Below are 11,397 nucleotides of genomic sequence, written 5' to 3' on the forward strand. Positions count from 1 at the left end.
GAATTTAGTGAGGAAAGAGAAAAACAATAAAATAGCACAAGATTTAAAATTTTTAGATCTAATGCTCCTTGTTTTCGAAAATTTTGGAGGGAAAACACCAAGGAACACCAAACTTAAAATTTTAAGATCAAAACACAAGGAAAACTCAAGAACACTTTGAAGACTCACAAGAACACAAGAACATAAAGAAGGGACACCAAACTTAAAATTTTCGAAAACCCAAGGGAAATCAACTAGAAAACACCAAACTTAAAGTTTGGCACAAAATTTAATAGAGAAAATATTATTTTTGAAAAAGATTTTAAAAAGAGTGTACCAAACTGCCACAGATTTAGACCAACGCTCTAGCCAATTGAGCAGTAAATGTAACACTTGTTTTGAAGAAGGATATTTTTAACTAAGAACAATAATAAGAGACTCTAAACCAAAAAGAAAAATTTTCCTAATCTAAGCAACAAAATAAACCATCAGTTGTTCAAACACGAACAATCCCCGGCAACGGCGCCAAAAACTTGGTGCACGAAATGTGAATCGCACTTTTCACAACTCGTACCACTAACCAGCAAGTACACTGGGTCGTCCAAGTAATACCTTACGTGAGTAAGGGTCGAATCCCATGGAGATTGTTGGTTTGAAGCAATCTATGGTTATCTTGCAATTCTTAGTCAGGAAGTCAATTGTATTTATCAGTTGAATTGCGAATAAACAAGAGAGCATGGGTTAAAGGTTACTTGTTATGTAGTAATGGAGAATATGTTGGAGTTTTGGAGATGCTTAGTCTTCTGAATCTCTGCTTTCCTTTGTCTTCTGATTCACGCACGCACGTCCTTCTATGGCAAGCTGTGTGTTGGGGCATCACCTTTGTCAATGGTTACATCCCCTCCTCTTGTGAAAATGGTCCAAATGCTCTGTCACAGCACGACTAATCATCTGAGGTTCCTGATCATGCTGGAATAGGATTCACCCTCTTTTGGCCCCTAAATCGCATAGTGCTCTGTCGAACATATTTTCACCTATGGCACAAGGTATATGAAAACTTCCTGGGTCTCTTCTTTTTGTAGGCAACTCAGGTTGAATAAGGGCACTGCATTCCTTGTTCATCACTATAGTCTGCCCTCCCTTGAGTGAGCTTTTCCTGGGAAGAAGTTCCTTCATATATTTGATGAATGCAGACATTTGTTGAATTGCCTTGATGAATGGTATGTTCACATGCAAAGATGCAAACAAGTCTAGGAACCTTGAGTATATTCTTTTTCCCATAGCACCTTTGAGCAGTTGAGGGAATGGTGCATAGAGCTTCAGCAGTTCTTGTTGTGAGATTTCTGGTTCTTTGTGATCTCTGTCCTCCTCCTTTGTTGAGTTGTCTTCAGGTTGTTTGCACATTTTGCCTTGCTTGTCTTCAATCTCTTGATCACTTGTAGTGACCATTTTGCAATCTTCCCATCTTACTTTCTTTGCTTCTCCCTTGGGGTTTTTCTCAGTGTCACTTGGGAAGCTATCAGTAGGTTTGGGAATCCTCTCAGCTAAGTATCCCACCTGGAATTCCAGCTTCCTAATGGTTTCTCCCTGGTTCTTAATATTGGCTCGCACCTCCTCTTTGAACACCTTATTTTCTTGAATCTCTTGGCTTATTCCTTCAAGTAAGGCTTCAATCTTAGAGAGCCTGTCATCAATTGATGAGTGGTTCGGAGCAGATGTGCTGTATTGGTTTTGATAAGTATGTGGAGAAGTGTTGTTGTGGGGGTGTTGAGATGTCCTCTGGGTGAATTGTTGATGAGCTGCATTGTTATTGGAGTTGTAACGTCTCTGGTCTTGGTTTTGATCTTGCTCACTTCCCCACCCAAAGTTCGGGTGATTTCTCCATCCAGGGTTGTAAGTCTTGGAGTATGGATCATAGTTTTTCCTTGGTGAATTCCCAATGTAGTTGGCTTGCTCCTGACTCCTTTCTGCTTCTTGGTTTAATCCTTCTTGTGTTGTTGATGAAGTGGAGATTGCTGCTACTTGGTTCATCTCCATCTTTTTGGTGAGGTCAGCCAGCTGCTGGGTAATGAGCTTGTTTTGGGCCAACAGAGCGTCTACATTGTTTAGCTCCATCACTCCTCTTGTGTTCCCTCTTTCGGAAGCATAGAAGTAGTTGTTTTCTGCTACTGTTTCAATAACATCTATGGCTTACTCAATGGTCTTCTTCTTGTTCAAGGACCCTCCAGATGAATGGTCTACTGCCTTCTTTGACTCATAAGAGAGGCCTTCATAGAAAATGTGCAGCTGGACCCATTCGTTGAACATGTCAGGTGGACACCTCCTTGTAAAGTCTTTGAACCTCTCCCATGCTTCATACAAAGTCTCACCATCCTGTTGCCTGAAGGTTTGGACCTCAGCTTTCAGCCTATTGATTCGTTGAGGAGGGTAGAATCTTGCTAAAAATTTGTTCATCACATCCTCCCAAGTTGTCAAGCTCTCCCTTGGGAAGGATTCCAGCCACTTGGCTGCCTTATCTCTAAGTGAGAAGGGAAATAAGAGTAATCTATAGGCGTCAGGATGAACACCATTAGATTTCACTGTGTCACATATTCTCAGGAAGGTGGTCAAATGTTGGTTGGGATCTTCTTGAACACCTCCTCCAAACGAACAGTTGTTCTGAACAAGGGTGATGAGCTGTGGTTTAAGTTCAAAGTTGTTGGCATGGATTGTTGGTTTTTGGATGCTACTTCCACAATTGCCTGGGTTTGGATTAATGTAAGAGCCCAAAACTCTTCTATCCTCCCCAGCATGATTTGTTCCACCTCCTCTGCCATGGTTGTGAGTCTCTTCTTCATGATGATTTTCCATGTTTTCTTCCATGTTTGGTTCAAAGTATTCCTCAAACTGTTCCTCTTCTTCTTCAGCACCAACTACTCGTTTTCCTTTTGCCTCCCTCCTTAGTCTAAGGAAGGTTCTCTCTGGTTCAGAATCAAAGGAAGTCGAAGCCCCGCTTCTTCTCCCTGTCATACAACCAACAAGTACAAGCAGAGAATATAGGTGCAGACAGTATTTGTGTCAGAATTGATGTTAGTTGTGGGTGATGCAATATATCAAACAGTTAGTGGGTTAGCAAACAGAATTGAAAATAACAAAGAAAAACAAAAGAGTAGAGGGAGAAGGGAAGAAGTTTAACTAAAACAAAAAGTAAATCAATCAAACAGAAAATGAAATACACAAAATAAAATGCTCAATCTAGTGATCTTCCAATCTAATCATTGTTGATGCACAATCAATCCCCGGCAACGGCGCCATAAACTTGATGCACGGAAAACTTGTCTCTCAACAAATCTCCCTTCGGCAAGTGTACCGAAGTTGTCGTCAAGTAAAAACTCACAATAGAGTGAGGTCGAATCCCACAGGGATTGATTGATCAAGCAACTTTAATTAGAAGAATGTTCTAGTTGAGCGAATCTAGAATTTGGGTTGAGAGTTGCAGAAAATAAAATGGCGGGAATGTAAATAACAGAAAAGTAAATGCTAGAATTAAAGGACTGGAAGTAAATGACTGAAAATAAATTGCAGAATTGTAAATGGGAATGGGGGATTTGCTCATAAAAGTAAATGACAGAAATTAAAGAGAATGGGTAAGATTAGAGATGGGGAGTTCATTGGGCTTAGGAGATGTTGCAATTCTCCGGATCAAGTTCATTTTCATTTCTTCCTCAATCAATGCACTCATTGATCTCCTTGGCAATCTTAAGTGATTGAATTGCAATTCCTTGCAATTCAATCTCTCAAATCTTGATCAATAGCCAATTCCTTGGTCAATTGCTCATGAGAAGAGATGAAGTATGGTCACTGATTATACCACATGCATTTCCCAAACCAAGTATTGAGAGGGTTACAGTCACATACCCATCCAAACCCAGTTTGGTCCAGCATGAGAAAGCATTTCTAGCTTGATCTCTTCATTCCTCTTCCAAGGTTCAAAAGAGATCCAAGTTTGAATAGCTTCTCTTCCAAGATAACTACTCAATTGGATGAAGACCGAAAGCTTTCAAGTAAAATCAAGAGGAAAGATAGAAGAAGAACAATGAAAATTAGTATTGATCCATCAAATTACAACAGAGCTCCCTAACCCAATGAAAGGGGTTTAGTTGTTCGTAGCTCTTGAAAATGAAAATAAAGATGGAGAATACATCATGAAACTAGAAATTGCAAAGAAAGTAAATACAGAGAGTAATTTCTCAGCCTCCAGAACTATTTTACAATTCAAAGCTACTCCGATATATACTACTCTTCTCAGCTTCTAGTTCACTCTTCAAGTCTTGGGCCTTTGGATCTTGAGTTTGAAGCAGTTCCTTTCTTTATTTGGGCTTGGCTTTACTTGCAGAGAGAAAGTGCGGAGTGGGCAGAGACTTAAGCTCAGGGCGTAAGGAGTGTTAATCATTTAATGAAAGTCCAAGTTCGGGAACGTTAGTGACATTTAACATTGTCACTAACGTTCCAGTGCACCCCTTTGCCTCACGTTAAAACCCACGTTAACTAGGTTAACGTGGCTTTTAACGTTGCCTTGTAAACCTTCGAGAACGTTAGTGACACTCAACATTGTCACTAACGTTCTAGTGTGCCCCTTCTTGCTTCACGTTAAAGCTCACGTTAACTGGGTTAACGTGGCTTCTAACATCGCCTTTGCCATCCTTCGAGAACGTTAGTGACACTCAACATTGTCACTAACGTTCCAATGTGCCCCTGGGTCTCTCGTTAGAGTCCACGTTAACTAGGTTAACGTGGCCTCTAACGTTGCCATCTTTAGCCATCCCAACGTTAGTGACAATGTTGAGTGTCACTAACGTTGGCTCATCCTTCATTCCTCATCGTTAGCTTCCATGTTAACCCAGTTAACGTGGAAGTTAACGTGACTCTTGGGGGTAGTGTGGTTGCTTCAACGTTAGTGACAATGTTGAGTGTCACTAACGTTGTCGACAACTCTTCATCCTCTACGTTAGTTCCCACGTTAACCAAGTTAACGTGGGAGTTAACGTGGTACTTAGCACCATAGGCCAACGTTAGTGACAATGTTGAATGTCACTAACGTTGGCTTCTCTCCCTCCCCCTTAACGTTAGAGGCCACGTTAACTAGGTTAACGTGGCTTCTAATGTGGCTACTTATGAGTAAGTGCCAACGTTAGTGACAATGTTGAGTGTCACTAACGTTGGCTCAACTTCTTTTCTCCACGTTAGAGTTCATGTTAACTTGGTTAACGTGACTCTTTAACGTGGGCATTGATGGCTTTTTGAGAGTGTTATTGGCAATCACTTTTCTCATTAATCTTTGCAAGTTACCTCTCCTTTTCTTGCTTCTTTTTGGTCCTAAAACCAAGCAACAAAGTGCATCAAAGCTCTAGTCCAAGTCATGAGTAATGCAACATAATATTTGTCACTAAACATATGCAAAATCCTCATGAAATCATGTAAAATGCACAATGTATGCTTGAGTCAAGGCATAAGTGAATATTTACCCAAAACTAGCTTATTTCCTAAAGAAATGCATGAAACTATCCTAAAAACAGTAAAGAAAAGGTCAGTGAAACTGGCCAAAATGCCCTAGCATCACTTTACTTGCAGAGAGAAAGTGTTAAGTGGGCAGAGACTTCAGCTCAGGGCGTAAGGGGTGTTAATCATTTAGTGAAAGTATAAGTTCGAGAACGTTAGTGACACTTAACATTTTCACTAACGTTCCAATGTACCCATTTGCCTCACGTTAGATCCCACGTTAACTAGGTTAACGTGGCTTCTAACGTGGCCTTGCCAACCTTCGAGAACGTTAGTGACACTTAACATTGTCACTAACGTTCTAGTGTGCCCCTTTTTGCTTCACGTTAAAGCCCAGGTTAACTAGGTTAACGTGGCTTCTAACGTGGTCTTGCCAACCTTCGAGAACGTTAGTGACACTCAACATTGTCACTAACGTTCCAATGTGCCCCTAGATCTCACGTTAAAGTCCACGTTAACTAGGTTAACGTGGTTTCTAACGTGACCATTCTTAGCCATCCCAACGTTAGTGACAATGTTGAGTGTCACTAACGTTGGCTCATCATTCATTCCTCATCGTTAGCTTCCACGTTAACTAAGTTAACGTGGAAGTTAACGTGGCTCCTTGGGGAGTTGTGTGGTTGCTTCCAACGTTGGTGACAATGTTGAGTGTCACTAACGTTGTCGATAACTCTCACTTCTTACGTTAGCTCCCACGTTAACCAAGTTAACGTGGGAGTTAACGTGGTGTGTTGCATCCTTAGGCCAACGTTAGTGACAATGTTGAATGTCACTAACGTTGGCTTCTCTTCCCCCTTTAACGTTAGAGGTCACGTTAACTAGGTTAACGTGGGCTCTAACGTGGCCACTCATGAGTGTTTGCCAACGTTAGTGACAATGTTAAGTGTCACTAACGTTGGCTCAACTTCTCTTTTCCACGTTAGAGTTCACGTTAACTTAGTTAATGTGACTCTTAACGTGGGCAATGATGGCTTTGAGAGTGTCATTGGCAATAGAGTGTCATTCTCAACTTCTCTTCCTCCCTTTCCTTGCTTCCTTTGGTCCTGAAATCAAGCAATAGAGTGCATCAAAGTTCTAGTCCAAGTCATGGGCAATGCAACATACAATTTGTCACTAAACTTATGCAAAATCCTCATGAAATAATGTGAAATGCACAATGTATGCTTGAATCAAGGTGTAAGTGAATATCTACCCAAAACTAGCTTATTTCCTAAGAAAATGCATGAAACTAACCTAAAAACAATAAAGAAAAGGTCAGTGAAACTGGCTAAGATGCCCTGGCATCAATAGGAGGGCCTAAAGGAATAAAATCCTGGCCTAAGCGGCTAAGCCAAGCTGTCTCTAATCACGTGCTCATGGCATGAAGGTGTCAAGTGAAAACTTGAGACTGAGTGGTTAAAGTCGAGGTCCAAAGCAAATGAAGAGTGTGCTTAAGAACCCTGGACACCTATAATTGGGAACTTTAGCAAAGCTGAGTCACAATCTAAAAATGTTCACCCAGTTATGTGTCTGTGGCATTTATGTATCCGGTGGTAATACTGGAAAACAAAGTGCTTAGGGCCACGGCCAAGACTCAAAGTAGCTGTGTTCAAGAATCAACATATTGAACTAGGAGAATCAATAACACTATCTAAATTCTAAGTTCCTATAGATGTCAATCATTCTGAACTTCTAGGGATAAAGTGAGATACCAAAACTATTCAAGAGGCAAAAAGCTACTAGTCCCGCTCATCTGATTGGAGCTAAGTTTCATTCATATTTTGGAATTTATAGTATATTCTCTTCTTTTTATCCTATTTGATTTTCAGTTGCTTGGGAATTCTAGCAAAGCTGAATCACAATCTGAAAGGGTTCACCCAGTTAAAGTGTCTGTGGCATTTATGTATCTGGTGGTAATACTGGAAAACAAAGTACTTAGGGTCACGGTGATGAGCGGATAATTTATACGCTTTTTGGCATTGTTTTTACATAGTTTTTAGTATGATTTAGTTAGTTTTTAGTATAATTTTATTAGTTTTTAAATAAAAATCACATTTCTGGACTTTACTATGAGTTTGTGTGTTTTTCTGTGATTTCAGGTATTTTCTGGCTGAAATTGAGGGACTTGAGCAAAAATCAAATTCAGAGGTAGAGGAAGGACTGCAGATGCTGTTGGATTCTGACCTCTCTGCACACAAAGTGGGTTTTCTGGAGTTACAGAACTCCAAATGGCGCGCTCTCAATTGCGTTGGAAAGTAGACATCCAGGGCTTTCCAGTAATATATAATAGTCCTTACTTTGCTCGAGTTTAGAGGACGCAAACTGGCGTTCAACGCCAGCTTCCTAGCCCATTATTGAGTTAAACGCCAGAAACTGGTTGCAAAGTGGAGTTAAACGCCAGAAACAGGTTACAAACTGGCGGTCAACTCCAAGAGAAGTCTCTACACGTGTAAAGCTCAATGCTCAGTCCAAGCACACACCAAGTGGGCCCCGAAAGTGGATTTCTGCATCAATTACTCATTTCTGTAAACCCTAGTAACTAGTCTGATATAAACAGGACCTTTTACCATTCTATTGGAGATTTTTGATAAGTTTTATGCTATCTTAGACCTTTATGGGGGCTGGCCATTTGGCCATGCCTGGACCATTATCACTTATGTATTTTCAACGGTAGAGTTTCTACACACCATAGTTTAAGGTGTGGAGCTTTGCTGTTCCTCATGAATTAATGCAAAGTACTATTGTTTTTCTATTCCAATTCAAGCTTATTCCTATTCTAAGATATTCATTCGCACCCAAGAACATATTGAATGTGATGATTATGTGACGCTCATCACCATTCTCACCTATGAATGTGTGCCTGACAACCACTTCCGTTCTACATGAAGATGAGATAGAATGAGTATCTCTTAGGTATCTAATACAGGGGACCGAGTCCGAGATATTAGAATTTTCGTGGTATAAGTTAGAATCCATGGACGGCCATTCCTGAGATCCGAAAAGTGTAAACCTTGTCTGTGGTATTCCGAGTAGGATCTGGGAAGGGATGGCTCTGACGAGCTTCAAACTCGCGAGTACTGGGCGTAGTGACAGACACAAAAGGATCACTGAATCCTATTCCAGTATGATTGAGAACCGACAGATGATTAGCCATGTAGTGACAGCGCATTAGACCATTTTCACTGAGAGGACAGAATGTAGCCATTGACAATAATTATGCCTAACATACAGCTTGCCATGGAAAGGAGTATGAAGGATTGGATGAAGACAGCAGGAAAGCAGAGGTTCAGGAGGAACAAAAGCATCTCTATACGCTTATCTGAAATTCTCACCAATGAATTACATAAGTATCTCTATCTTTATTTTACGTTTTATTTATCTCTTAATTATCAAATCTCTAAAACCATTTGAATCCGCCTGACTGAGATTTATAAGGTGACCATAGCTTGCTTCAGGTCGACAATCTCCGTGGGATCGACCCTTACTCACGTAAGGTTTATTACTTGGACGACCCAGTGCACTTGCTGGTTAGTTGTGCGAAGTTGTGACAAAGTGTGATTCACGTTTGAGAGCACCAAGTTTTTGGCGCCATTGTTGATAATCACAATTTTGTGCACCAATGATGGTGACTTAGGAAGGGTGACCTCCCCACACTTAGCCAATGCGAGGTCTATGCCCTTGTGCTCCTTCTTGACTACCTCCACCTCCTTGCAAGCTTCTTCAACTTCAATTCCTTGCTCACCAACTTCTTCTATACACCCTTCATTGCTCAAACCATATGCTGGAGGTTGTGCACGGTCCTCCTTGTCATCAATTTCACAACACAATAAAGGAGATTCATCAATTCCAAAAGACTCATCAGTTGGTGTAGAATCATCTTCAATGATGGAGCTTGCTTCTTGCTCAACCTCCTCATCTTGGTGGCTTCCTTCCAATTTAATCTTTTCTTCATTTCTTACCAAGAGTATGGGAGGTGAGGTATCTTCTTCTCTACCCTCTATGTTAAACCCAATTGGAGAGGATTCAATTGTACATAAGAATTTTTCAATGATTGAATCCATCTCTTGGTCAACCTCTTCAAAGGCTTCAACCACTTCTTCCGGCTCAATTATGTCGACTTCCTCCCCTTGTGGCAATCCTTGTTTCATCCCTTCTTCTACACCTTGAAGATCTAAACTCACTCCCTCACTATGCTCCTTGATTGCTACCCCACATTCAACAATGGGAGTTCCTTGATTGCATAGGCTTAGGCGGGAGGAGAACATATTGCGAACGGTTTCTACTATTGTAACTATCTTGGCTTCTAACTCCTTGAACTCCTTTTGGTTCTCTTCTTGCCTTTGAATGTAAGAACTAACACATTCTTGGAGAGAATAATCCATTAGAGGTGGTATGGAAAAAGAAGGTTCATTGTTTGGGAAGGAAGTTTCATAATTGGAAGTTAGTTCATCTTGGTAAGGGTATAGAGGTGGTGTATATTGAGGTGGTTCTTGAGAGTAATTGTGTTGAAATGGTGGTGGTTCCATGTGTGGTTCATATGGTTCACAAGGTGGTTGGTATGGTGGATAAGAATTAGGGTCATAATGAGGTGTTTGGTGGTAGGGGGCTTGTGAGTAACGTGGTTCAAAGTCATGTTGAGGGGGTGGTTCATAGGCATGTGGTGGTGGTTGTTGACAATCACAATAAGGGTCACTACATCCATTAGATTGATATGCATTAGGATTAGAATTATACCCATAAGAAACCGGAGGGGGTTGTTGCCAATAAGGTTGATCAATCCCTTGAGGCTCCTCCCATCTTTGATTCCCAAATCCTTGATGCACATCCTCATTGTAGCTCCCATTTTCTACAACATAATTTGAACCAAAATCATGGCTAAAGGGGTGAGAATTCATGATAGCAAATGAAAACAAAAGCTACAAAAATAAGCAACAAAATCCTAAACTTAACAAAAACTAACTGTTCATACCCTGGGTCGAGCTATCCGACCCGGGATGTTTAGCGACAAGGCGACCGACCTCTTCAGGTCAGACTATCTGACCTCTTCTCAAAGAGCTCGGCCAAATTGCCAGGAAAGCCCAATAAAGGGCCCAAATAGAGGAATACGACCCCAATCCGAAGGCAGCCCAAGCGTACAGAAATAAGCGTGGTTCCCTTGAAAATAAGATGACCTCACTCAAAGATAAGATAAGATAACTAACTTATCTTATCTAAAAAGGTCACTCCACACCATTATAAATACACTGGAGCACCTAGGTATAACTCATACTCTGATTCTATTAAAAACCTACTTAATACCCTTGCTAACTTAAGCATCGGAGTCCCTTGCAGGTACCACCACCCTCCGGTGACGAAGGATCAGCAGAGTAGCCAGTCTAAGAAGTCAGACGTGATAGCTTCGGCCACCATCTGCCAGCCAGACATGTCAGCTTCGACCAGCACAGAAGATCTCATCCGAGATCGACCAACAGTTTCAGGTAACCCTCGGAATATTGGCGCCGTTGCTTGGGAATCTGGAAGTCATCCCACCACCATGGCGGACAACCATGACAACGACCACGACTCGGACCTAAAAGATAGAATGCCGCACAAAAACACAGACACTACCCCAAAAGATATCCCGCAACCTAACAGGAACAATAATTCACCAAACCCGGGAGCCCTTGAGATGCTTCAAGATCGTTTAAAACAACTTGAGAAAGAAGCCTAACATTAGTGAGAAGCTGGGAAAGACCTACAAAGGGAGATAAAGCGACGCCGGGAATTGGAGGAGAAACTCCTAAAACTCGAAGACGATCTCAAAGCCAAAGCTACTAGATCCACTCACGAGGGTAGCTCTCGCAAGGACTAAGATCCATTCACCAAGGATATCATGAAGACCAAAATCCCAAAGGACTTTAA

At 41.2% G+C, this 11,397-nt stretch overlaps 1 non-coding gene across 1 annotated transcript; it reads left to right on the top strand.

Annotated features, from left to right (window-relative positions):
- The first annotated feature begins 2,284 nt into the window (after positions 1-2,284).
- On the top strand, positions 2,285-2,388 carry LOC112760172 (small nucleolar RNA R71). Its single transcript, XR_003180624.1, has one exon. It is a non-coding gene; the product is annotated as a small nucleolar RNA R71 (small nucleolar RNA).
- The last annotated feature ends 9,009 nt before the right edge of the window (positions 2,389-11,397 follow it).

Source organism: Arachis hypogaea, chromosome 16 (assembly GCF_003086295.3).
Source record: "Arachis hypogaea cultivar Tifrunner chromosome 16, arahy.Tifrunner.gnm2.J5K5, whole genome shotgun sequence".
Taxonomy (NCBI): domain Eukaryota; kingdom Viridiplantae; phylum Streptophyta; class Magnoliopsida; order Fabales; family Fabaceae; genus Arachis; species Arachis hypogaea.